Source organism: Mus caroli, chromosome 10, assembly GCF_900094665.2.
Source record: "Mus caroli chromosome 10, CAROLI_EIJ_v1.1, whole genome shotgun sequence".
Classification (NCBI taxonomy): domain Eukaryota; kingdom Metazoa; phylum Chordata; class Mammalia; order Rodentia; family Muridae; genus Mus; species Mus caroli.
Genome location: NC_034579.1, coordinates 91,296,917 through 91,323,614, shown reverse-complemented (window position 1 = coordinate 91,323,614; position 26,698 = coordinate 91,296,917). Strand labels below are relative to the sequence as shown.

Here is a 26,698-nt window from a genome sequence, read left to right as displayed (position 1 = left end):
CATAGAGCTTATTCTCAGCTTCCAAAACATTTTACAAAGACGTTTGGCTAGAACTCTTTCCAGAACTAAAAACTAGGGTGATTGCTTTAACAGCATTAGTGTAAAAAAAAAAGTGTTTTTCTAATGATTCTTTCTTTCTATTCGGTAGCAATAATGAGCCAAAATCATCAGTAATAATCTTTGTTCGCTTCCCTTTGGATTCTAAAGGATCACATCAAACTGATATGAGGCGCGATACATATATTTCACCCACTGATGTTAAGACATGAAAATATTGCTTACAGTGTTAAGTTTTCTCCCTATAATAGCCTATTTACCATGAATTCCCCCCAAATGCCTTGCAGGCTTTCTACACACTAGTAGGGGTGCAAAACCCTGGTTGTACCATTCCCCGCACACACTGTGTCACCTACACCCACAATCTTATGAAGTTTTCTCCTAGACTCTTACATGTTCTCCAATCTGTAAACACCTGTGTCTCTAGTTCTTTATGAAGATTTTCCTTCCTTTGCTTTATTATTAAACTATAACTCCTGACAAAGTTTTTCTCTGGCAGTCATTCACTCTTATAGCTGAAGGATGGAGAATTCATTCCCAACGTTTTATCTCCCAAGACATTTTGTCTCTTTGCCCAACCAACAGGTTTATCTTTTCTGGACTTTACTTTTGGACTTAAATTCTTCACTTATTACCCACAACTTCTCTTCCTGACCCACTGGTCAGAGTTTTGGATTCAACTTTCTCCCTGGCTCTCTTTACACATACCCATGTCATCATTCCCAGTGTGATGATAAACACATTTCATTTGTGTTGGTGGCATGTTATTGTGTTGTCTCCTCATGTAATAGAAAGGCCACCACATTGCTATCCACTTACCAACTGTCATCTTCCAACTGCCATCCCTGGTCACTTCATGCTCTAATACTCTGAAATGCACTCTCATCTCATTTCTTCTGAGAGCTGCATTCCATAGGTTCCACCACCTTTTCCCTACCTCCTTTTTCTTCTTACACTCATGTTAGATAAACAATTACCTTAATGCTCTAGAGGTAAACACATCTCTTTTCTTCTCCTTCCATCTATCAAAGGACGTGGCAGATATTTCTACTGAAAATTACACAAAACAATGGTCGTTTCAAATTTAAATCCACAAAGGTAAGTGACAGTGCTGACTCAGAGATGGTAGTTTTAGGATGATTCTTTTATAAGATGCATTTTGTCACAATAATCCCTATACCAGTGATTCTCATCCTATGGTTCTTGATTCCTTTGGGGGTTCAAATAATCCTTTCACAGGTTCGCCTAAAATCATCAGAAAAGAGAGATATTTATATTATGATTTTTTACAGTAGCAAAAAAATATAGTTATGAATTAACATTGAAACAAATTTTATGGCTAATGGTCACCACAAGAAGAACTGTATTAAAGGGTTGCAGCATTAGGAAAGTTGTGAACCACTGTTCTATATGCATTGTCTCATTACCAAAAAAGAGATAAACACCAAGTGTTTTGCTTTCTTCTCTAAGACCCACTTGTACTTATTATAAATCATTGCCTTCCCTTCTCTGTCTAGGCAAGAATCTGTATGTGTGTTCTTCACATAATGCTTGGGATTTCATTCATTCTTTCTTTATTTTCTTACAGTCCATATTTGTTCACTTGTCTCTTCTTAGTATCTTCTCCTATCAGTTTTAATATACTGCTAAGCATCTACTTAAGTGGTACCACCAGGAGGCTTTCCTGACTCCTGCCCATGAAAATAGACTTGTTCTTCTTATCCTGCTCTATATTACTGCTTGCTTCATTTTACAACCCCTTTGCTTATATGCATGTTGCTTGGGCAGGCTTCCTCTGAGATTCTCTGCCCGTTCTCATTACTGCTTCATTCTGTCCTTCCAATTATAGTTTCTACATGATATAAAACCTATAATAGTATAAACTTTACTAGTCAGAGTTACATTTTCAGTGTCTATGAGAGCTCTCAATCCACAATTGATGCTCAGTGTTTATTTTGGTTTTTTTATGTGTAAATGTGTGTTTATGGGAATGCATAAATCATATATCTTCCTCTATTGCTCTCAATCTAAATTTTTGAGAAAGAATATCTCTTTGAAATTAAAGCTCCTCAATTCAGATAATCTTATTCACCCACTAACGTCAGGCTGCTCTGTCTGTCTCTTTCACCAGAGATGGGGTTACAAACTCATGCATCCACCACCCTCATCTTTTTCTATTGGTAGCAGGGATCTCTTGAACATGTCTTTACATTTGACTGGCAGATACTTTAGCAACTGAGCTCTCTCCCTAGCTTCGCCATCCGCCATTGTTCTTTTAATTAATTAAATAAATCATCAATTAATAAGTGTCAAGATTTCTTTAGGTTATTCTAATCGTTGCAGTACTATTGGCACTGATGACAATTATCTAGTTCTTCAAAAAGCTCATAGATTAATTAGTTTCTATGTTGTTTTAATTAGTTTTTTGCTAATTTTGTTGAGGCTAACCAAAATGCCATTCAAAGATGCTTTCCAAGCTGTTGCGTATGAGTTTCTTGACGTAGGCTCTACTTTTCTTTGCTGATAAATCTGTCTACTGGTAAGTATTGAAAAATATGGCATGGACCAGTGCTGAGACACTTGAATTTCGCTACCATTTAGTTTTTCTTTTGGTTGTCTTCCAGCCTCCACAGGCACCATAGCCCATGTATGTGCACACAAACACACACACACACACACACACTCACCACAAACCCATAAACACATAAATGAAACATCAGCTTTCAACACACTACAAGTCAGCCAGTAAAAGATTTCATGATTCTGAACAATTAAAAAGCAAATATTGACTAAGTGTTACCACATGTAAGGCATTGCATTGCAATACTCTCTGGACATGAATGGGGGGAGGGCAAGGCGGGGCGGAGGGCTAAGCTCTTAGACTTGGAAAATTCATAGTTTAGAGGAGATAACATGTGCACACATAAAAAGATACAAAATAGTGAAAGCCGCAGATGACAGGCACCAAAAGGGAAGTGAGCTAGACGGTCATGTGACCAGCTCACCTCTGTCCCTGGGATAGTATCTCAGCAATCACTTTTGGAGCATTTTCCCATTGCCCATTGGCATCCTGCACCACTTAGTGGTCAAGCTCTAGTGTTTCCAATGTGTCTTCCTGCTGTGAGCAACCACTAGCCTACTTTCAGGCTGTAGGTCTGCCATTTCTGGCATTTTTGTGTAAATAAGACTGTCAATATGGTCTTTTATGAATGATCTATCAATACTGTTCATCTTTTTATGTCCAAATAATAATCCACTGTGTGGCATGTCACTTCAAAAAAAAATTTTTAGAACACAAGACATCAAACTGGCCCAGGACAGGGGGCTTCACTGTACTAACTGAGAAAGGGTGTTACTCTTCCTAGGGCTTTTGTTTTCCTTAAGCTTGAAAGTGGAGGAGATGGCAATACCTATTCCATATTTCTTATCTTTTGGTTTTAAGTCATTAAAGGAAGAGACACATTATCAAAATGTTTTCCTAGTTACTAGTCACTATCAAACCTGCCAATTCCTGTCAATTAAAAAGTTTTTTAGAGGAAGAGTGTGAGAGAGAGAGAGAGAGAGAGAGAGAGAGAGAGAGAGAGAGAGAGAGAGAGAGAGAGAATTACATATAATTACTGGCTACTCATTTCACATCATGCTCTGTTCTAATGAAACCCAAGTTCCACAGTGTCTGTTCATTCCATTCAAGTTAAGAAATCTTTCTAATAATAATTAAAATAACATTTCTTTATCATGCAAATTATTAGTTAATATAGTCCCTTTTATGCAAAGCTATGTCCTTAAAAACATTGTTTAAATAATGTCCTTTGGTTGGTATATTTCCAGCCAAAAAGAGACAACAGGAATTTGATGAATACCCATTATCCAATAACCTAATGAATTAAGTTAGACATTGACCCAAAATTCGTCCCTTAAATCTTTGGTGGCCTGAAAGAGAAATTGAGATGATAATCATTAGAGACTCATAAAAAGAAGGAAAGAATTCTGAATAATACAAGTCATTGAATCTCAGCAGAGACACATTCTGAAAGCGTTTTTGGCTGATTTCAAGCTTCTTTCTCTAAAGTGATGATTCTTATCTGTCTTCTAAGTGAACTGGATGCAAGATGCCAAGAGTAATGGGTGGTGTGTAGTGTTTACAGTATTCTGCTTTGTGTTTAGCTTATGACACATTGAATTTTTCATATAATTATTCAAATTTCTCATGATCAATTAATCATTAAAATAAGAAGTAAGAAGGAGTGTCACACACCTGTAATCATGGTCTGTTGGAAGGGTGAAGCAGACAGATCAGATATTTGAGGATAGCCTGTGCTACAAAAGGAGCACAACTAAATTTAATAAGACCTTATCTCATAATAAAAATTAAAAAGTCTGGATAAATGACTCAGCAGTACAATGCTTGTACAGTATATACAAAGCCTGGACTCAATACTTAGCTTGGCAAATAAGTAGATAGATAGATAGATAGATAGATAGATAGATAGATAGATAGATAGATACATACATACATACATACATACATACATACATACATACATATACACAGAGAGAAATACAGAGATACATTAATAGATACATAGATAAATAGATAAAATAAATAGAAGCTACTGTCTTCAGACACCATTAATGCTCACTTAATTATTGAAATTTGATTCAAATTGTTCCTCATCATATCTTCTTTAGTTGTAATTCTTTTAAAAGATCACTGAAGAGTCTGAGAATGCTTGTTGCTTGCTTTTTAAAAGGGGCCTAACTTTGTTATCAGCACCTTTGCTGGTCAGCTCTCAAGCTCTGGTAACACACTTCCAGGGGATCTGTCACCCTGTTCTAGATCCATTTGACACCTGCATGCAAGTGCTCATATATACACTCAGACAAACACACACACACACACACACACACACACATACATACATACATACACACAAAACAAAGTCTTTCTTTAAAAGTTTAGTTTTACTATATTGTTTTTATTATTATAATACTATATTTTATACTCTTTTAGTTTAATATATTATTTATACTATTGCTATAATAGTTTAAAATATTATTATAATACTTTAGTGTTAAATATTATATACTAAGTATATAGTATTTAGTATATTGTTTTAGTATGAATTATATATTTTTATCACAAGTTTCAGTGGCTATAAATATTCTGCAAAAATTAAAAAAACACATATTGATCACTGAAAGCACAACTATGTTTGTATATCTCCAGAAAAGATACATAATGCCAATAGATTAATTTTATAAGCTATTATAGAATACTGTGTGCAATTTTATTTAAAACATTTGACTCCACTTACCTGAAATGTAAAAAAGAAATTATCTGAGTTGAAGGAACTAATGAAAAACAGCATTCATTACCAGAAATACTAGCTCAAAATATATACATTTAGTATATATCTCAATGCACAGTCTTGTTTGCTTGAACATAAATTAAAAGGTTCTAATGTTCAACTTAATCTTCACAACAATCTTATAAAATAATTACTATTCAACTGTTCCCCAAGCCCACATAAGTAAATGCTTCAGGATGAAACTTACTCTGTTCAGACCATTCACTTTGTCCCATTAGTAATAGTTGACCTTAGATACTGTGCTAAATGTTTTCATGTCAACTTGACACAGGCTAAATGAAGATAAAATACTGCAGGCAAACACAGGTATTTCAGAAACAGCAAAGCTGTTTGGTAGCCTGCAGAAATAGAAAAGGGGTTATCTACAGCCCTACATATTTGTTAAAACCCATAGAATCATATAATAAAACTAGAAGACTAATAAAAGTTATCTACGAACCTTAGCTAATGATGATGTATTAACACTGGCTGTTTACATTAATGAATGTTTCATAACACAGACACTACTGGGACAAGGGAAATGTGTGCTGTGGTGTGGTGTGGTGTGGTGGAATATATTGCCTGAACCTCTGCACTACCAACATAGGTTTTCTGTAAAAACAAAACAAAACAAAACAAAACAAAACAAAACAAAACAAAACCTGAAGTCTAAATTTCCAGCTCTCCTCTTTTATACCAGTGACATGGGATGATATTTTTTATTTACTTATTTGTCTGATTTTTCTTGATGTTTTTCCTTGGTTGTATGTTTGGGGCCTGAATCCTTTAGAGTTTTCCATTGACTAGTAAGAATATATGCTCTACTTGCTATGCTTGCTTCAAAATAGAGCATGTCTTGATGAGATTTTTCTTAGTAAATCTATCCTGTCAAACACTTGTATGAATGTCTTCTAGTGTGGATTGGATTCCTTCAGTCACCATTGAGGTAACTACACACTATGCACATTATATATAAACTCAATAAATTTTGTCTCCTTTAGTAAATATATTTTACTGAAGAAAACATTTAAAATCAATAGATGCTTTTACTAGAGCAAGAAAACTATACATAACACATTTATGGGCTACTTAATAAAAATCTTCTCTGCCTTATATGTAATAAGGTCTACACAAGCCTGTTATGTTGACAGTCTTAATTTCTGGCTCCTGTACGCCTCACTGTGAGATTTATCATTATTCATAGCGAGTCTTCTTCTGGCTGAGGTTGCTTTATGCTTGTCTAACTTGTTTAACTCACTTGGCCCAAATTAAAATAAATTAATTCGTGGACTTATTTACAGAATGATATACTTGTACCTTGGCTTTCCTAGGCATATATGAATAGGCTTTTGATTTGGAGCCCACAAGATCCTCCAAACGTTCACTCTGTCTTTGCTTCAGTGATTAATGGTCTCCTGCTCTTGGCATCAGAAGGTGACGTTCAGCAGAGTTTTGAAAGTTGCTACTGTTTGCTTTCTCCTAATTTTATGTTTCTGTAATTTCAGATATAATGTTTTAAAGATATGTATTCCTGCCATGATCATTAATGGGAAATGTACTTGGGTAATATAAAGAAGTTTCATAATTACTATAAGGTACTTTATATAATTTATATAAGGTACTTTGAAATAAAAGTTTGGAAGTTTTATTAACTTTATTATTATTTGAAAACTATTTTAGATATTATTTTAGGTGTTATTTTGGCTGTATACAGTGCAGGCAGAGGATAGAATTTTGTACCACCTTCTTCTTATAATATGGACTACTTTGTGAATACCACATTCTGTTTGCAATAATAAAGAAATCTACTGTAGAATTTCAGACTTAGCAAAAATTATCTAGTTGGAAATATGGGGTGTATTTTGATTTTGCTGGCACACACTGATTTGATTTTTATTATTCTTTTGATAACAAGAATGTCCAGCTAGCTGTGCTGAGTGGAAAATAGAGGGTTTAGGTAGCTACTTCTCTCTTTTTCTTCCCTCATCTCTGCCTATTGCAAGCTTCCCACCCATCTTGAGCCTTAAGATCATGTAATGTGCTATAGAGATCACTCTTGTGTCTGTGCTTGCAACAAACTCTTATTCTCTGCAGTTTGGTAAGTAGTGAACTTCTGTGTTAATTACTGTCTACTGTACAAAGAAAATTCTCTGATAAGGTCTGAGAGTGGCACTGATAAGCTGATAGCAAGATGTGAATTTGGAGGTCAGCTTTATACCATCTCCATATAGCAAAATATTAATGGTCTGTCCACCCGAGGGGCATGGAAAATTCCAGCCTTGGGTTGTGAGCCCTGTGTGTGTGTGTGTGTGTGTGTGTGTGTGTGTGTGTGTGCTTCCTCCTGTGGAATAGATCTTCTATTGTAGCAGTTGTGCCACTATTACACGTCTTTTCATGAGTGAGGTCATTTTTGTAGTTCATAGAGTTCACAGTTGACTAAGATTATCAATGATGTATGTATGTATGTATGTATGTATGTATGTATGTATGTATTATTCTTTACCTTGATAGCATACATATAAACCTCTGATATTCTAAAAGACAGCTAACAGAAGGCTGCTTCCTTCTCATTACCAAGTTAATTTCTAAATGACAAAGTGTATAGTGTCTTTACAGGTAGAGTCTTACTATCAAGTTATGGTGGACAACCACAAACAATATCTTCTGGACATGACAAGACTACTACCCTGATGAATGCACAGAGGTTGTGGTTGCTTTCACAAGTCCTGTACCTGATTAAGCCAGTCAAAAGTCTAGCTTGGCTGAGAATGGCTTATAAGCTCCTACTCTTAACTGAGGAATTACTGTCAGTTGATGATTTCTGGAAGAGGAAAAGTGAGTTGTTTCAAGGGTGTTGCTCCTGTCCAATGTGCCATTTTTCAAAGGATGGCTTTACTGCTTGGAGTATTTGTGCAGAACAAGTTGGTGTTGGAGATATGGATATAGATATAGATATAGATATAGATAGATATAGATATGGTTGAAGAGAATGAGAAGGTTATAGGAATAGATCTGGAAGGAGCTCATCGAAAGTGGGAGAAAACTGTGATCATATTACATTCCATAAATTTCTCAATGATTTCAGAAAAGTTTACAAATATTAATTTCTAATCTTTTCTTTCAATAAATGTTTGCTAATTAAAAGACCAGGAGTCCTATGTGGTTGGAATAAAGAAATATTTGAGGTAGTAAACACTGCTATTTTCATTGTATATACTATCAAATTATGGTAAAAAGAATTAAATTTTGAGTTATCATGTGCGTTATTAAAAAATAAGACTGGTAAGGTAAAATAGACCCATTTTTATTTTACTCATGCTAACTATAAGCATTATCTCACATTCTTCTGCATAGTTTATTTGGAGGTGACAGAAAGGATGAGCACCCACTCTATAAAACTATACAAGGAGTGTTAAGTGGGAAAGGAAAATAAAATTTCCAAGGAGCTTAAATGTACTGTGTAGAAGAAAGCGGCTTGTAGTGTGGACTCCCATAAAACCAAACAAAAAACCATAAAAGGCACAGACCTGTAAGGAGGTCACATGATCCTCAGACTAAAATCAACTGACGCAAGGGTTGTGAATGGGCGAATGAGGAGATCTTTATTCAGTGCGATTTAATTTTGAGAAAAGCAAGACAGAGAGGGACATATGAGTGAACAATCATATAGAAAACCATAACTGTGCATTTTTCCCAAGGAGATACTCTGCACGTGGCTATGCTCTACCTGCCAGGTTCTGAGCTCGATATTCCTGGGGAAGTAAGATCTAATAAGCTTCTCACAAATGCCAACTTAGTTCATAAAAGCATTTCCCACCAACTTGGAATATAACACTGGCTTATTCTTTGGAAAATTTTTCTTCAAAAATTAAGCTTTTATACAAACATTAGATATGAAAGTCGTGCTGAATCAAAGCCAACTACAGTATCGAGTAACTCTGAGATGGCCAAGAATATCCAAACCTATTTTATTTTATTTTTTATTACGTATTTATTTCATTTACATTTCCAATGCTATCCCAAAAGTCCCCCATCCACTCCCCTACCCACCCACTCCCACTTCTTGGCCCTGGCGTTCCCCTGTACTGAGGCAGATAAAGTTTGCACGACCAATGGACCTATCTTTCCAGTGATGGCCGACTAGGCCATCTTTTGATACATATGCAGCTAGAGTCAAGAGCTCTGGGGTACTGGTTAGTTCATCATGTTGTTCCACCTATAGGGTTGCAGATCCCTTTAGCTCCTTGGGTACTTTCTCCAGCTCCTCCATTGGGGGGCCCTGTGATCCATCCAATAGCTGACTGTGAGCATCCACTTCTGTGTTTGCTAGTACCTGGCATAGTCTCACAAGAGACAGCTCTATCTGGGTCCTTTCAGCAAAATCTTGCTAGTGTATGCAATGGTGTCAGCATTTGGAGGCTGATTATGGGATTGATCCCCGGATATGGCAGTCTCTAGATGGTCCATCCTTTCTTCTCAGCTCCAAACTGTGTCTCTGTAACTCCTTCCATGGGTGTTTTGTTCCCAATTCTAAGAAGGGGCAAAGTGTCCACACTTTGGTCTTTGTTCTTCTTGAGTTTCATGTGTTTAGCAAATTGTATCTTATATCTTGGGTATTCTAAGTTTCTGGGCTAATATCCACTTATCATTGAGTGCATATTGTGTGAGTTCTTTTGTGACTGGATTACCTCACTCAGGATGATGCCCTCCAGGTCCATCCGTTGCCTAGCCTATTCTATCTCCTGGAATAAACACACAAAAGAGAACGCGTATCCAAAAGTTATCAGAGTTAAAAACAGAAACCTTAAATACAACTTTTGTTGTATTTATACTGCAGGCAAGAAAAAAAATACCCAACAAATCAATCAAAAAATAAAACCTGAAAAATATAATAAGACCATTTTCCCTAAAAAAAAAAATGCGTATCAGCAATTCCATTAAGCTAGAAGATGAAACAAATATAAAGAAATGACAGATTCCATCAAAATTAAGAAATGTTTTCCTAAGTAACTCAGAGATCAACAAAAATATTGGAAGAAAGTAGAAAGCCATTTTCATTCAAATCAATATCAATGCATTTCCAAGTACTTTGGATAAAAACTTAGTCATAGAGGTTAATTAGTAGAATGAATATTTAATCTGAAGGCATGATAAATTTAACATGATTTAAAACTCAATTTAAGGCTTCTAAGAATAAGAAAGGAAAATCAACAAAAATAATGAAAAGATAATGAGGTTATAAAATTAAATTTAGTATAATAAAATAGAAAATAAAAATGAACACTAGCATGAAAATTTAATTCAGTATTTGAAAAAGACAGGTTGGGAAGATATATCAGCAGCTAATAGCCCTCACTGTCAAATCTTTCAAAAATGGCTCTAGAAACCTGAAGCTGAAATGATAGAAGGTGATAGTTTACTCCTGTAGCTTTTTCTCTGACCTCCACATGTACCAACACACACAGACACGCACACGCACACACACACGCACACACACACACACACACACACACCCTCATGCACGTGTGCACAGATGCACCTCATTACCCAGAGCTGCATACATGCACACACATATGCACATGCATGCAACCCAAATAAATATAAAGTAAAAATGAATTAAATGGGTACAATGTTTTTAAACAACTTACAAAAAAAGTGCTAAGACCTTTATGGCTGGCCAATGAATAAAAGTACCAATATTTCTCATGGATACTTAAAAACTAAATAATGCTACTTTGGAGAGTTTTATGCCAGAGAATTTCAGTCACATCATTAGTCATTTACTGAGCTCAACAATTAGTGGATTGGTATATTCCTATGAAAATATTTTAAAGATGAATGAGGCAGTCAGTCTAAGATGACAATAGTTAATATTTACCGAATGAGATCTTATTGGTCAAAGGTTTTCTAAATTTTTGAATAATGTGATAGTTCATCTTTGCTGTCTACATGATAAAATCAAATGACAACTTGAAAACTGGTAAAACTCACTTCAGACTATGTCTGTGTATGTTTCTGGCCTCCAGACCACAGAACTAAGAGGGAAGAGCCACTCTGAAAACTGAAAAGCTGAAAACTGGAAAGATAAGATCCAATTATTATTATCTTTGACTGCATGCGTGCTTTTTTTTTCTGCCACTATCATTTAATAAGATTTCAATCTTTTCAGCCATTGAATATGAACTCACACTGGTGTCTCCATGGAACATTTAAGCCCAGAACCATGGGCTAGGGATCATCTTTGCCCCCAGATATTCTGAGGCTTCCATCCTCTGGATTAAGCATATAATTTAGTTTCCAGCCTTTGAATAGTTTTTATGGAACTACAGAGTTTCTGGTCCTAATAGCCAGTCTAATAAATTCCATCAGATTATTGATCTACTTATTGAGATACACCTGACTAATACAATTGCCACAAGTACCATTTGACTCACCATAAGGAAAGCCATCTTGTTATACATGCTTGAAAAATGAGACAAGTGAAACACTTAAAGAATTTAAGTATTTGAAAAATTAGTATTTGTCTCCAACTTGAGGCACATAGTTGTGCATGGAAGAGCAAGACAACCAAATGTAATGTGATTTGTCAAGAGTTTGCAAAACGTGAAAGCACCAAAATATAGACTGTATACTGAATATGCACTGCGTGCAACTTAAAAAGATACTGTAGTCAAAGCAGGGGCAGAGAGGAGTGGATGATTTGAGAATTAACATATAATTGACTCCATAAAAGGACACTCTGACTTGTCAACCGAGTTGGAGGATTTAAGAATTCTTCTATTACCTATCAAAACAAATATCTGAGAAGCTCTAAAAACAACAGCAACAACAAATATCTTTATCTTGCAATTTCTATTTTATAAGTCAAAAGAAGGTGAGAGCAACTAAACAGTGAATAGAATGTACACATCAATAGATTGAAATATGCTCTGGAAACTTCTGTAGCCATTGACTTATGTCAGACTCTGCTGACTCGTCATAGAAGATACCATAGCTGAACTGTAAGCCAGAAAATGTAGTTTTGCATGTTTGCAGTATGGGAGCAATTGTGGTATTTTCATAACATATTTGTTTAGATGAGGAAATTATACCAAATGCTCATGATTTTGTTAGTGCAGTGTGTAAACAGAGACATAAACATAAGATAATGTTTAAAATTAATCACATGGATGTCACATGATATTAACCCAGTCAAAGGCATCTGTAGATATGGTAAGATCCAAAGCCAAAAGTTCTGACACTATACAGAGAAGCATTATGATTCAATTCTATTTTATCTTTTTTTCTTTTTGGTTATTAATTTATTTACATTTCAAATGTTATCCCTCTTTCATGGTTTCCTCTCTGCAAACCCCTTACTCCACCTCCCCACCCCGCTTTTATGAGGGTCATCCAACATCCACCCACACACTCCCACCTCTCTGTTCTTGTCATTCTCATACCCTGGGGCATGAAGCCTTTATAGGACCAAGGGCCTGCCCTCCCACTGATGCCAAATAAGGCCACCCTCTGCTACACATGCAGCTGGAGCCATGGGTCCCTCCATGTGTACTGTTTGGTTGGTGGTTTAATCCCTGGTAGCTCTGGCATGTCTGGTTGGTTGATATTGTCGTTCTTCCTATGGGGTTGCAAACTCCTTCGGCTCCTTCAGTTCTTACCCTAATTCCTCCAATGGGGACCCAGGCTCAGTCCAATGGTTGGCTGTGAGCATCTGCATTTGTATTGGCCAGGCTCTGGCAGAGTCTCTCAGGAGACAGCTATATCAGAGTCCTGTAACCAAGCACTTCTTGGCATCAGCAATAGTATCTGGGTTTGGTGTCTGCATGTGGGATGTATCCCCAGGTGGGGAAGTCTCTAAATGGCCTTTTCTTCCATCTCTGATCCACTCTTTGTCCCTGTATTTTCTTTAGACGGGAGCAATTCTGCGTTAAAAGTTTAGAGATGGGTGGATGGCCCCAATCCCTCAGTTGGGGGCTGTGCCTAACTGCTGAATATGGTCTCTACAGGTTCTCTCTCCCATTTGTTGGGTATTCAGCTAATCTCATCCCCATGGAAATTCTAAAGAAAAGAATACCTAAACTCAGCAGAGAGTGATCTATAAACAGTGCACAGTTTTGTGGTAATGCACTCATTCATTTTTTGAAAGTTTTTAATTAAACTTTGCTACAAATTCCCGGGAGCACCCTCATAGGAGCAGGGGATGGGGGACCAGATAGTGAGTTTGTGGAGGGGAAACTGGGAAAGGGCATAACATTTGAAATATAAATAAAATATTCAATAAAAAAATTTGCTACAAATTCCCCAAAAGCCCTTTTCTGTTCCTAAATATGAATAAGAATCAATGTAAGTGTATTTGTTAGACAAATCAACTTGTGTTGTAAATAATCTTTCTTAAATTGTAAAATAAGGAAAAGAGATTAACAAGATACACTGATGATCATAACTAGGTGGAAAACCTGTCAGCCTGAGTGGGACCTTTGAGACTACCTGGACAGTAGAGGAACTTCTGAGCTGAATTTGGGCAGCCAATGCAGTATTTGTTTTTCACTTCTCCTTTGTGGAAGAGCTGATATGTTAAGCTGAGAAGGGGAATTTCCAAGTCTTCTATTTAAGAAGCCAAGTGGTAGAAATATTACTACTGTTAATTTTTAAGACTTTTGAATGGTACAAAATTAAAAGTACCAAGGGCAATGTTTATAGCAACAGTTTGATATGTTGGCTGCTATTGCTCCATTAAATTGAGGATGATGAATCAACTCAGACATGTGTGATAAGAATGGGAAGTGCAAGCCTTTATGAATTTTAGGAAAAGACTGTGTTTGTACAAGTGTTTGTAATAGGTAGGTCCATCTGCCATATCTTTTACAGAGAAGAATGTTTGAAGAATCCAACTTGAAGAAATAGAATTTCCTTTTAGATTTATTAGGAAACCTTTAGGATTATTAAATATTAAGTTTAGCATTCTCATGTCAAAGATGACTCTGTCAAGATTTAGAGATAGATAGGAAAAGGACATTTTATTTTAGAAGAACTTGTTTGCTGTGACTTGATAGCCAATCATGTATACTTCAACATACTGTAAATATTTGTGGGCACAAACTTAATTTTATGAGTTAAGATTAAATTTTGTAATTAAATTTTCTTAATAGAACAGATAATTAAGCATGTTGCTATTTCTAATTACTTTATCTATGCATTACTCTTCTGCTGTGCTATGCAAATCTATGCTCAAAATATTGATGCATTTAATAAATGTTAATTGTTTGACAAAAGTATTAACATATTTTGCTCTGAGAAGTAAATTTTGAATTTCTAAATCCATTCCTAAGTAGACTGTGGTTTGTAGAACTAGTAACAGAGACAGCATTTGAGTAACAGTTAGTTTATCAATCAATAAATATTTACAACTCTAGAATCCTTTCATTTTATGCAAATAATTACAGTCAGGTTATGGATTGAAGCAATTAAACTTTAGCTACTATAAGATTCATAATATCTTGATTTCATTTTCATTAATCCTTTGAGAATTTCATACAGTTTATTTTGATCATATTCATGCCCTTTTTACCGCATCCCAATACCTCTTCTTTATTCATGCAACTTGTGTCAATGTTTTCTCTTTCATCCCCCAAACTAATATGTTTCGTGCTTCCCTTATACTTGTGGATGTGTGGCCTTACCCTAGTGAATGGTCTACCTACCAAAAGCCACATCAAAAGGTAAATTAACACCCTAACCCAGCATCTATCCATTCCCAATAAGTCCTTTGGTAGGAAAGGAATTTCGTACTCTCCTAAGCTATCCATGCTGAGATTTTGACTGGCTTAAACATGTGCAGATCTTGTGTGTGTCATCATGTTGTGAGTTCAAACAGGAAAGTTTCTAGCTGTGTCTGGAAAATCCTTGCTAATCATCTATCACCTCTGGCTTTTATAAACTTTCTTCCACAACATTCCCTGGGCTTTTTGGGAGATGGTGTATTGTAGATGTCCCATTTATGACTGAGCATTCCTAACTTTCTTATTCTTCATGCCTTGCAAAGTTGTGGGTCTCTGTGTTAAATAGCATATACTACAAAAACACGCTTCTCTAACTAGGGTTGAGAGACTCACTACTTTATAGGTATAATAAGTCACTGGGAGTTAGTTGGTTTAATGCTATGGCCATTTAGAAGAGTAGTGGTAGTCATTTCTCCACTACAGACTACGATCACAGGTACTTGGCTCATGTAACTGTGCCAGGTATGGGCTTCATTATGTGGAATAGGACTTAAATTCAGTCAGAAAGTGAATGGCTATTCTATGACATTTGTGCCACTCTTGTGCCAATGAACATGTCTTGCCAGTCTGGATATAATAGCAACTCACAGAGTTCACAACATTTTCCCTCAAACCATAGCACTATGAATTCTAGCCAATAGAGATGAAGCTTCTGAGTGGACACCAACTTTATTTCTGTGTGATCTATGGCTAAAGCATGTGGTACCTTCAGCAGCAGGAGTTTACTATCAAGTTCTGAAGGGTAGTCAAGGCAATAGCTAATGATGTTTGGTAAGGTCTATGGAGCCCTATTATGCTACAACTCCAAAAGGTAATGCTTCCGACCTCTGATTTTTAACATGCTAGTCTGTGTTTTTTAAATTCAAGCAGTTTAGTCCCACTATCGTAAAACACCACTTAAACTCTTTGTATATGTATATGGACATACACATACTTAAGAAATTATATATTTTCTTTTTCATTATATGTTTACTGTTTTAAAACTAAATTTAAATATTCTCTGATTGTATTCTTCCCCTCTCCAAACCCCTTCTGCAACCTCTCCCCTTTCTAACCACCTAACTTTAATTTCTTTCTCAAAAAAAAGAAACTAATACAACAACAACAACAAAACTCCAAATGAAGAAAACAAAATAAAACAACACCAAAAGAAAAAATAAGACAGCACCAAAAAACCAAATGAAACAAAGCCTACAAGAAGGCAGGTTTTCATTTTAATTTTTTGAAAACTCAGTCAAAAAACTAATTGTAGATTCATATTACTCTTTTGATCAGATTAAATATTCAGCCTTATCAAGCATATTGCCATAATTGCAAAATTATGTAATAACTTTATTACATAAATTAACAACTATATTATTCTATTTGTCATTCTATTAATATTAAGATATTGCTAATTTAGATAGAAATTGAGAAAACACAGTGATAAGCTTGTGATCACTAAACAGTAACTTTCTTTGTTGGAAGTAATAGATATTTAACTAGATTTGACAATTATATTACAAGAAGAAATCTCATCAGAGTATTATTGGCAGTGTTATCATGTATAGCTGTTTGTTTCAATGCACTTCCACATTGCCAGTTTAGAGTTCAACTGAAGGTTGCAAATTAAGGCAGTATAACTAACAAGTTATAAGATGCCCATGAAAGTCTGGACCACAGCAAAACTATTCTTTTACTCTCTGTTGGAAACTAGGAACTAGAATTGGTTTCTTTTGCTTTTATTTTAAACCAGTAAGACTTCCCACGAGTTTGCTGAAATAGAATAACTTAACTATGAATAACTTGCTAGACGTTGCCCAGTAAAAATTGGTTACTGTCCCTCCTTTCGTTACACAGGCTGAATATCAGTGCAGAGATGTGACCTAAAATGTCTCATCTGCTAAAGTCAGAGACTTCTTTGCTGTTATTGTCTTGGGTCCCTTGCAATGTTTATTCTCTTCCACCTAGATCTCTAATGTGAAATGAAATGTGACTAGAAGGCTATCTGTTTCATTCTGATTCATAACATGGAGGGGGGAAGAAGGGAGGGAAGGAAGGAGGGAGAGAGAGTGGGGGGAAAGGAGGGATGGAGAGGTGAGGAGGAAGAAGGGAGGGAGGGAGACAAAGAGGCAACAGAGACAACAGAGAGAAGGGAAGGAGAGAGGGAAGGAAAGGAAAAAGCAACATGGAGGGGAATTCAGAACTCTCATGGTAACCTCAGATTTTTTTCACAATGAATGAGACTCTGTCATTTCCCACAACCTTCAAAAGTCAAACCCAAAACTCTCTGAAATGCCTCCTTTAGGACGTCCTTGGCATTTATGTAACCACTTAGCTTCAAACTGCTTTGTCAGTGTCTACCTTATTTTATCTTATTTTTTAGAGGCTTGCTTGTATTCTAATGAAAAAGAGAGAAATAAAGGGTGTGGATTTGGGTGCTTGGAGAGGAATTGGGAGAGGGGAAATGGTGGTCAACACATACTGTATGAAAAAATCGATTTTTAAATAAAGAGAATTTATTTTTACTCAACAATAAAGAGCACATTGTAAGTGGAAAGACAGATCAAGTAAAGAAATTTTAGGGAAGAGAAGATTAATTGAGGCATGCTGAGGTTTTGGTTCTAAAATAACAGTTGGGACAGGGTGCTCCTAAGAAAGCTGTGGCAGGTAGATTCAGTTCTGAGAGAAGACTGGATTCAGAGCTATAACTACAGGTGGCAGATGTGATTAGGATCATCTAAAGATAATTAAATATGCAAAAAATAAAAGCTCTCAAAAACCTCTTAAAATAGCAGTTTGTTTTGGTCATATGCCTGCTGACCTCAAACTGTCCAAGACTTTACTCGTCAGAAGTATGTGTTTTAACCTGAAGAGGAGATTTTGACTATATAAAACACAAATATCTGTGGAAAAATGATTTATTGTGTCACCAAAGGCTGATAGCCTAACCAGATGCGCTCCATCCTCCCCTCCTTTTTTTTCTTCATAAATTAACTTCCTACTCTTTAAAATGGAGATTTCTCACAACATAACTTCTTTATCTTCTGCTTCCGTGATTAACATCTGGCATCAATTGCAGAAGAGTCTGGAAAGTGGTTTTTATCGCGAGGGCTATGGGAGGAGCTGGTTTGTCTGAGATTGAATTTTTATTACTTACACATGGTGCCATTCTGTCCCATTTTTCTCCTTCCTCAAAATTCAAAATTAAAACACTGACAAACTTCTTTCCAAATGCTGAGGAAATGTGGCTGATACCTTATACAGGATGATGCAGATTTGTCAGTTTTTCCCAGTTACCTTAACAGATACTTGAATTTCTCCTGTGGAGAGAATGTGTTTAGGCTTGCTAATTATTCATTTTACAGATGGTTTTGTAGCATTGTTTTTATTGAAAAAGGTTAAATTGCCATAAGAGAGTTTTGGGGTTCTGATGAAGAAGGGAGAACAAGCAAGTTTATTGTAACACAAAGTATATTTCTTTAAGTACCCCTAGAGTTCAGAATTGGAAAATGAGATGCTTTTGATGGTGAAAATTTATTCTTTTTCAGATAGCAATCTCAGGGTGGAGGAAAAAACTGGTCCCCTTTGCTCTCACCCAACAGGGTCAGGATTAGGTAATATCTACACAAGCAATTCTGTTCTCTGCTTTGCAGTTCTGTGAATAAGAACTGGTGGTAACTCACACTGCCATACATATGTCAGGCAAGCCATGTGTTACTGACCTGCATCTTAATCCCCTATTATGTTTTCACTGTTGCAAATGTCTTCCCAAGCCAGCATCGTCATATTAGATGCATGCTCCACCACTGAGATGTCTCCACAGCCCTGTCCATATGTTAACATGGTTATTTTTCAAACTCTATGAAAGTTTTCAGTTGCTGTCAATCTAGGAATATCCAGCTATCCATTTTACAGAGGAGAAAAAAAAAACAGTCAGACTGGAAAGAGCTTTGAATAAAGAAACAGCTTTCCTCTTAGAATGGAATTTTCATATTTTGTGCCATGTAGTCTCCAAGAGTCCAGGAATGGTCTCATCCCCATGAATTTTCTGTTGTTCATGAAAATATCTTTTATTGACTTTTCTACCTCAGGTCTTTTTTTTTTTAATTCCTTACTAGTGTAACATCTAAGAGACGTTCACTCCCAAATGCTTATCTCAAAATCTCTTGTATGGATAGTAGAAGTAGCAGCAAAGGGGAAATTGGGCAGTGCCTCTTTGTCTCTGTCTTTTAGGATGAAGTTTATTATCAGCAGTAATCTATTCCTGCATTAGAATGTATTTTAATCTCGAGTTTTTTAGACTGACCAAACTTAATCTGGAGATGGCCAGGAATCCTACATAAAGTCAATTGAGTGGCTAAAAGTCATCTAACTTTTCACCAACCACTGTGAGATCACAAGGCTTCTTCCTGGATTAAGCAAGAAAGAGGCAGTGTGTAGGACATTTTCATTGACTTATTCTGAAGTCATAACACCTGCTGTTTAGGTTATCATAATTTCTCCAGGTCGCATGAATACAATAAATGCTATTCAAATACCCCGTGATTCACCCTCAGTGATTGAAAGCAGATGTGCTGTCTAACTGCATTTTTTTCTTCTTGGTCTTCCCTATAACCTTAAAGACTAGAATATCTGCTTGCCTAACAGTTTAGAAACAGATAGAACTGCTTTCTTGGTTCAGATTTCTTATTCTAGAAGTTACCCTGTTCTGTTTAATACAGACAAAGAATAAAACTTGACATTTCTATTTATTTCAGAATAGATGAATTCATTTCATGACTGTCTCTGATATGCTGGCTATACTTGTATATAGATATTTCATATTCTTCCACACTTCCCTGGAAATTTCACAGCCCAATAAATGTTTGCTTAAGCAGTGTAAGAGGGGTACACTTCTCATTTAGAAAAGGAGAATAGCTATTTCTGAATCTTTATTGATTTTCAAGAATACTGCTAGATATTATTCTAGAAACTAATCATCATCACTGTAAGTAAAGGAAAGGGCGGGTAGAGTAAAGTGGGAACCCCAGAACTGTTTTTCCTTTGTTTTACCAAAAAGTTTTATGTTCTGGGAGTTATGTAACTTTTGATAGATGATATTATTTAATATATTCCATCTGGAATCAAACTCCTTGTCATTTAGTAAGGCAGATGAGAAAGAACATTTGGACATCTTTACAGTATTGTAGACTAAGCAATCTTAGGATTGTAACAAATGATACATAGAAGAAAATTGCCAACTTTCCCTTGCATGCATGCATGAAATATGAGAAATTAAATGTAAAGCAATTTTTCTTGCGAACTTTTCCTTTGTGTTTGCCAATAAAGAGATGACATAATTCTTTCCAGATTTGAGCTGCTTTTCTCTCTCTCTCTCTTCCTCTCTCTCTCTCTCTCTCTCTCTCTCTCTCTCTCTCTCTCTACCCCCTCCCTCCCCCCATCTGTGTGTGTGTGTGTGTGTGTGTGTGTGTGTGTGTTCTGTATGTGTATAGAGGAGAACATGCTAAATGGGACAAGATTTTAGAATAATCATTTTCATTTACCACTCTGCACAATTTAAACTTAGCAGAATTGCAACATAGTTTTGGCATGGAGTCACAGAACTAATTATGTAGCTTTTAATTACAAAGCTCATTGGCACATACTTGCATGGCATCTGTAAAGGTCATTTTAGAAGACGAGGAGCTTATTATATTTTTGTGAGCATTCTCAATTTCATAACTTCATTTTAGAATAGCTAAGTATTAATTCATTGCCCTCAGTAAACTTGGTCACAGCTGCATTTTTACAGATGCCAGAGCTTTGATGTGGCAGCTCTCATTCTATTCTGCTGAGATCTTTTAGCAAACACTTCAAATTATTTCTTAAAACCAAACGATTCTGTCAAATAACATAAAAATTATTGATCTTTGTCATTTAGTGTTCCTGAGAATTGAGATGATCACTCATTCTTTTTAAAGCTCATTTGCTGAGATCCTCCCCCATAAATGTGCCATCTTGTGAGCAATGAAGTGATATAAACAACGCATCACTCATTAATTTCACTTCCAGCTGAAATGACACTTGCTAAGTCTTTATGTATTTTTAAGTCTAATGAGTAAGGGCTGAAATCTACAGAGGAGGGTAGGTTTCTTCTTGTCTAAGATGTCTTGCACCCAAATCCTTTTCAAAAACCTGTTTTTGTCTTAAAGCTATAACAACTAATTCCATCAAATTATGGCAAAAACTTATGAAATCCTAAACTAACAGAATAAATGAGCATCAATAGTTGGTAGATCAATGGTTGGACTGCCCATCAGGAAAGAAAATACATATGCAACTTAAAATTGTATACATTTATTTAACAGTAAATGTTGTAAGAAAGTGAGACAATTGCATATCCAGATTTTTTTTGCATCGCCTAACAAAGTATCTGAATAATTGATTAAACAAAAGATTTCTTTTTACAGTATATGTGTCTCTACGTCATGATTGAGGTGCTAGCTAGTAGGGTCTATAATCTTTGCTTCTAAACACATTTGTTGCTTTGTTATTCATAGGGTGAGACTCACAATGGTTGAATATGCCTCTCAAGTCCTATTATTACAGAAGAATTTCATGGTTCCCTATAGAGGAATTTTAAGCCAGCAATATGGCTGCTCAGGCAAGGAATCACACCCAAAGATATGATTCTGCCAGCATGAAGATACTCTCTGGATTACAGTAAGATACAGCTAAAATAGAGACATGCACTTAGTACACACCTTTAATAGAGGAAAATGGTAATGTATATTTAATATGATTGATATATATATATCATATTAATGTATCATATATCATATCAAAAGTATGCTATAGGACATTCCATAATAGAATTTAAGTAACTTCTTTAAAGTTTCTAAATTAAGAAAAAAAAATCAGTGAAAGAATTTTGCTAAACATATAGAGAAAATAAAGCAACATAAAACAAGTAAACATTTACTTTAAGTATTTAAAGCTGATTTTAGATTTTCAGAGTGGGATAGAACTGAAGAATAAAACTGTTGTTGTTCCCAAGTGGAGATTGTCCTCCATGTTTGAATTTTACCAAGCATATATATTATTTACAGAACACTAAATTGTAAAGCTCACAACACTATGTGGCCCTCAGTGATTTGAATTTTATTAATTTATTACATTGGGAATATACATAAGATATAAATAAACTATTCATAATAGGTTGCTATGTTGAATTGCAGTGCTAAACATTTCACAAACACCAAATAATTCTATATCCGTCATTGCATCAGCCGTGCCCTGTATCTCCCTTCCTAGAACCAAACTGATGTGATGGCAGCTCCATTGCAAGCTATGTCCTGACACATCAGGATCCCTTCCTCCCAAGCACTACAAACCATAGCTGGGAACTGATATTTGGTGATTTCACCCCTTTCTCCACAGCCAGAAAGAAATCATTTATGTATTCTTTAAATTTTCTAGATAGAACTGTTAACTGTTTTATACAATTCTGAAACAGAGGATAATGGCCATTTCTGTCAAAATCAGTAATTCTGCATTTAAAACTTCAGGTTTGTCACATTTGCATCTGATGCTGCATTCTGAAGCTCTTCCTGACATCTCTCTTCGACTTCAACTTAAAGTAAGTCAAATTAATTTTCATGATTTATTTTCCAGACTAATTTAAAGAGTGGCTATATGATGTGAATTTTCAGAAGTAGAAGACATCCTGTTGACTTGTCTTTGCCCATTGCTGTATTAGTTTGAATACAAGCAAAAGCCCTGAAAACAGAACACAGGGCAGAATTTCTCTCATTGGAAACAAACTCTGACACTCTGTTGTATATTGTCTATAATTTTATTGATGGCTTTTGCAAAAGCAAAACAAAAAATCAAAAAACAAAACCAAAAATGTAACAGTAATAAATAATTCCTTCTACCCATTTTGCTGTTCTAATCTTTCTCCAGGAAATCTTCAACTTGTCTTTGGAAACCTTTATAAATTCAAGAGTTACTTTCTGTACTTAGAAATTTTGCTTGCTCAACCAAATGTCATTTAAAAATAATATTTTATAGCTAAAACAACAAACAGAATTAAATCTCATCTGGATCTTAAAGCAGGAAGACACGCCTTTAGTCCAGATCATATGACCTAGGAAAAGACACTTCTTTCATCCTGATGTTGAGTTGGGAAGGCACAGCTATACTACAGATCATCTGAGTTTGGACAACCCACATCTAAATGGGCCACACTTTCTTCTGGAAGCCTGTAGAAGAACAGAAAAGAAGGACACCTTTGCCCTTTGCCTATTTACCCCACCTTGCTAGTAAGTTCATTCCTTCAGTGACTTTAGAACCTATTTCTTTAGAATTCCAGAGTACACCAAAGATCAAATGAGACAGCCAGCCTTATGAACTGAGAAATTACTCGATTTTTAGGCCTTCCATTGGATTCGCTAGACTGCAGCCTGTAAGTCATTCCAATAAATCCTCTCTCTCAATCTCTCTCTCAATCTCTCTCTCTCTCTTTCTCTTTCTCTCTCTCTCTCTCTCTCTCTCTCTCTCTCTCTCTCACACACACACACACACACACACACATATATATATATGCTTGGTCTAGGGAGTTGTACTGTTAGGAGACACAGCCTTGTTGAAGGAAGTGTTTCACTGTGTTGGTAGGCGTGGAGACCCACCTCCTAGTTGGCTGGTAGATAGTAGTCGGCTCCTGGATTCCTTTGGAAGATGTAGAACTCTTAGCTCCTCTAGTGCCATGGCTGCCTGGATCTTGCAGTGTTCCTACCTTAATGATAATGGACTGAACCTCTCAACCTGTAAGCCAGTCCCAATTAAAAGTTGTCTCAATATAAGAGTTACCTTGGTCATGGTGTCATTTCACAACAATGAAAACCCCAAATAAGACACTGTATTAACTATTGTGTACTTTATTTTGATTAGATATTAATTTACATTTCAAATGTTATCCCCATTCCTGATTTTCCCCCCAGAAACTCCCTCTCCCATTCCCCTCTTCATGCTTCTATGAGGGTTTACTCCCACCCACCCACCCTCTCCCACTTGCCTCCGTTCCCTCTAATTCCCCTACTCTGGTGCATCAAGCCTTCACGGGACAAAGGGCCCCTTCTCCCATTGATGTCCGACAAGGCCATCCTCAGCTTCATGTTGTCTCTGAATTGTATCTTGGGTTTTCTGAGCTTTTAGACTAATAACCACTTATCAGTGAGTGCATAATCATGTGTGTTCTTTTGTGATTGGATTACCTCACTCAGAATGACATTTTCTAGCTCCATCCATTTGCCTAAGAATTTCATAAATTCATTGTTTTTAATAGCTTAGTAGTACTCCATTGTGTAAATGTACCACATTTTCTGTATCCATTCCTACTTTATAATGAAACATCTTTGATTAAGGCTGAGAGCTGTCCTAATCAATGAGTGTAGACATAGGGGTTTGGAGGACAGTTTGACAATACGTCTAGTTACAATACTACCAATAGTAGTCAACCCTGAGGGCTATGAGTATACCTACAATGGACTTGACTTCCTATGGAATGGTCCATAAATCCAATTAGAAAATTGTAAGTTGTAACTCTAACATCTGTACCAACTTTCCACTCTGGTCATAGTTCACAGGGTTCAAAAATGATAAGACTGTTGATAATTCTTATTCTTCCAGAAACCTACACAACACATATTGGTATTGTGAAAGCTAGCTAGAATGAAGGATGTAATCCTGGTCAGTACCATGTTGATTTTTCCATGCCTTACTGTTTTAGTCAGTATCTATTCTGGTGAAGAGACACCACCAATCACAATGGCAATTTGTATAAATGAGAGCATTTAATTGAGTCTTACTGTCTCAGGAAATTTAGTCCATTCTTCTCATGGCAAAAGCATGAGGGCACATGGGCAGGCTTGGTGCCGAAGTAGCTGAGAGTTCTACATCTGAATCCACAAAGAGTTAGGAAGAAGCAGACACTGGGTCTGGCTTGGCCTCTTGAGACCTCAAAGCCTACCCTTAGTGACATACTCTCTTCTACAAGGCCACACCTCCAAACCCTTTTAAATAGTGCCAGTTCCTAGTGACTAAATATTCAATTCTATGAGCCTATAGGGGCTTTTCCATTCAAATCACCATATTTATGAATGAATTTTTAGTGAGTTTAGAAATAAATTATTTCCTATGAGTTCTGATGGGCAACCAAAAGCACTGACAATATCTTGTATTGTTATGGGTCTCTATGAACACCCTGAAAAACCACTTCAAGGAAGGTCATCACAGCTGTCATTGGGCTTTCATCTGAAGAAAGTTTTGTTTTGTTTTGTTTTGTTTTAATGGATGATAGTATTTTATTCAAAAAGATATAGCAAAACTGTAGAAGTTTAGTTTCTCTGATTTCCTTTTCATTGCTCAGTCTTAAGACTTTGTAAATAATACCTAAGGCTCAAATAACTTCCTTTTAACCTGTAGGTACCACAACCTCTTCAATCTGCATTTATTGCACTAAGCCCTCAGTCTTTTCTCCAAATAATTTGCTCTCTGCTAAACAAATTTATTTCATGAATCATCATAACATCATCCTTCAACTCTATGTCATCACCCTTGTCTTCCCTTCATCAAGACTTCAAAGGTTTAACTTCAGGTCAATCATTTATTTTTCCCCATTTTTTGCTTTGTACATTGGTCTTCTTTGGAAAGGAAAGTCCTTAAAATTTTATGCCTGAGTGCCAGCTAATAATAAAATTCTAACTTATCCTTTATTGGGTACTTTCTACATGTCAGGTGATAAAAGATCAGCATCTGTTCTCTCAATCTTTAAGACGGACTGCACTGCTGTCTGTTTTATAGATAGAACTCAGTGCCTAGAATCAGTGAGGTACTTGACAAAGACCAGAGCAGTGGTAAACAGCACTAGGGGAATGCCAGGGTAGGGATACAGGAGTGGGTATGTGGGTAGGGGATCACCCTCACAGATGCAGGGGGAGAGGGGATGGGATGGGATGGGATGGGATGGGGGGATTCTAGGGGGTAAACTGGGAAAGGGGATAACATTTGAAATGTAAATAAATAAAATATCCAATAAAAAATATAATCTTTTTTTCACCAAAGCAGCTTGTACTCACTGTGCCATGTCCTTAATGAGACAGAGGGCTTCGGATGCATTGCTAAGTTTTTTATTCTGGGCTTCTTTGTAGTTCCATAAATATTCTGATCTTACTTTTTTCTTTGCATTAGTTTGACAGCTGCACAATCTCTATGCTACAAATAACTTTGGAAAAATAAGAAGTGTTCACAGGTTGATAAGCTTTCTACTCCCAGATGCAGCAGATCTCTTAGAGCTTTCAATGTTAAAGTACGGACCTATGTATTTATCTGTCAAACAAATATTCATATTTGACAGTAATGTCTATGTTGACCTCTGTCTCTAGTCTCTGGCCTTTGTATATGCGTACCCTAGGATAAACTTATGTTTTATAGTTGATCTTTGAGCCAGGTTACTATCATGGATTTTAAATCTCTCAGGATTTTCTCAGTTAA

The 26,698-nt window shown here is 36.1% G+C and overlaps 1 protein-coding gene and 1 long non-coding RNA gene across 3 annotated transcripts in view; one reads left to right on the top strand and one right to left on the bottom strand.

The window, feature by feature from the left end:
- The window catches only part of Epyc (epiphycan), a 31,878-nt gene extending 30,958 nt beyond the window's left edge, over window positions 1–920 (bottom strand). Inside the window, exon 1 of one of the 2 annotated variants that reach the window (XM_021174502.1) lies at window positions 877–920. The gene's annotated coding sequence lies outside the window, so the exon portion shown is untranslated. The remainder of the gene's footprint in view (window positions 1–876) is intronic. The other variant, XM_021174501.1, reaches the window with a different exon arrangement.
- LOC110303406 lies at window positions 911–23,629 on the top strand. The gene is made up of 4 exons (XR_002378920.1): window positions 911–1,155; window positions 21,706–21,868; window positions 22,714–22,784; window positions 23,111–23,629. It is a non-coding gene; the product is annotated as an uncharacterized LOC110303406 (long non-coding RNA).
- The last annotated feature ends 3,069 nt before the right edge of the window (window positions 23,630–26,698 follow it).